This window comes from Phocoena sinus, chromosome 4 (genome assembly GCF_008692025.1).
Source record: "Phocoena sinus isolate mPhoSin1 chromosome 4, mPhoSin1.pri, whole genome shotgun sequence".
NCBI classification, from domain to species: Eukaryota; Metazoa; Chordata; class Mammalia; order Artiodactyla; family Phocoenidae; genus Phocoena; species Phocoena sinus.
The window spans coordinates 55,660,560-55,662,343 of NC_045766.1; the positions used below are offsets into that span (position 1 = coordinate 55,660,560).

Genomic DNA, 1,784 nt, shown 5'->3' on the forward strand with positions numbered 1-1,784 from the left:
CCGTCCAGAGCCTGTGCTCCGCAACGGGAGAGGCCGCGACAGTGAGAGGCCCGCGCACCGCAAAAAAAAAAAAAAAAAAAAAAAAATCCTGATCAGGAGTAAAGTTAGGATCTGCAGGGTCTCACCACACACTTCTTGTTTCTCTCAGAGAAATGGCAAAAGAATGTGGGTGTTAGGAGGGAAAATCATAGTTATATTCTAAAGCAGTGATTTCCAAACCACTTTGCATCAAATTCACCTGGATAGCTCTTAAAAATTCCCAGATTCAGGATCCCAACCTCTGATTCAATCAATCTGAAATATATCAATGAAATTTGTGTTGTCCAGTGATGTTTTTGTAATTGTGGTAAAGTATACATAACATAAAACTTACCATTTGAACCATTTTTAAGCGTAAAGTTCAGTGGCATTAGGTACATTCACATTTTCATGCAACTGTTCCACCATCCATCCGAAGAACTCTATTCATCTTGCAAAACTGAAACTCTATACCCATGAAATAATTCGTCCTTCCTCCAGCCCTGGCAACTATTATTCTATTTTTTGTCTCTATGAATTTGATTACTCTCGCTATCTTATACAGGTGGAATCATAAAGTATTTGTTCTTTTGTGACTGGTTGATTCCACTTAGCATAATGTTTCCAAGATTCCTTCATGTCTTAGCAGGTGTCAACATTTCCTTCCTGTTAAAGGCTAAATAATATTCCATTGTTTGTATCTATTACATTTTGCTTGTCCATTCATCCATGATTGGACAATTCCCCAAGTGACTTTTTAAAAAATATGGAATTCTTTACAAATGTGTGTGTCATCCTTGCCCAGGTGCCATGCTAATCTCCAGTTGTTCCAATTTTAGTATGCTGTTGCCAAGCTCAGAACTCCAAGTAGTTTTGGACAGTACCAATAAGGCAGTTTTTTTTCAGCTGCATGTTGATGGAACATTAAATCAATTTAATTGAGTGACCAGTATTTTACAAAGACACAGAATAGAAGAAAATAGAACAAGTAAAAATGGTAATAATAAGTAAATGTGTTATTTCAAAAATTTTGTTTCTTAACTGTATGTGTTTGCTGCAAGGGAGGGTGGTGAGTGTGCCACGTCAGGGCATGAAATATTTCTTACAGTTGCTTTCAATCAAAAAGATGTGAAAGCCACCTGTCTAAGGACCAGAATACAGAGTATGATTGTATGATAAGTAAGTTAACACAATGTTCTCAGCTTGAAAGTTGCTACAGAATTACAGTAGCCATGATTTTACTTTGAATGTATTCAAAATAAGAGAATGTGAAAAGAAAAAAGATTGAGAAATGTCCTCTGTGAATTGATTTGGACTCCACAGTTCATCACAGAGGTCTGAATATTGCTTATTAATGAATCATTTTCATAACACTGTATCAGGAGTTATATATGAATTTGGCATCTCTCTGATACACTCAGCTTTTATAGACTCCAGAAGTAGATAAAGAATTGTTAACGGCAGTAATGAAGAGGTGTGAATGCCACCAGCAATTCAGGGTTCTGTTCCAGCTCAGGAAACATACCACCAAAATCAAAATTAATTTTCCCCCCTTTGGCATTTTTCTCAGCCATATGTGGTTTTTAAGTTATTGTGGTGACTTCTCTCACTTTATTGAAAATATACACGATGCATTTATCTAAGATAAATATGATTTTACTTGGTATGTTTTCTGAAATAATGGTATGCAATATGCATCAGAAAATAAGGCAATTATATAATAACTGTTTGTGAATTGTATTTGGTTCTGCCAGAATTTATGAAAG

The 1,784-nt window shown here is 35.5% G+C and overlaps 1 non-coding gene across 1 annotated transcript; it reads right to left on the reverse strand.

Annotated features, from left to right (window-relative positions):
• Positions 1–778: 778 nt before the first annotated feature.
• Positions 779–881, reverse strand: LOC116753773. The gene has a single exon (XR_004349869.1). It is a non-coding gene; the product is annotated as a U6 spliceosomal RNA (small nuclear RNA).
• Between the last annotated feature and the right edge of the window lie 903 nt (positions 882–1,784).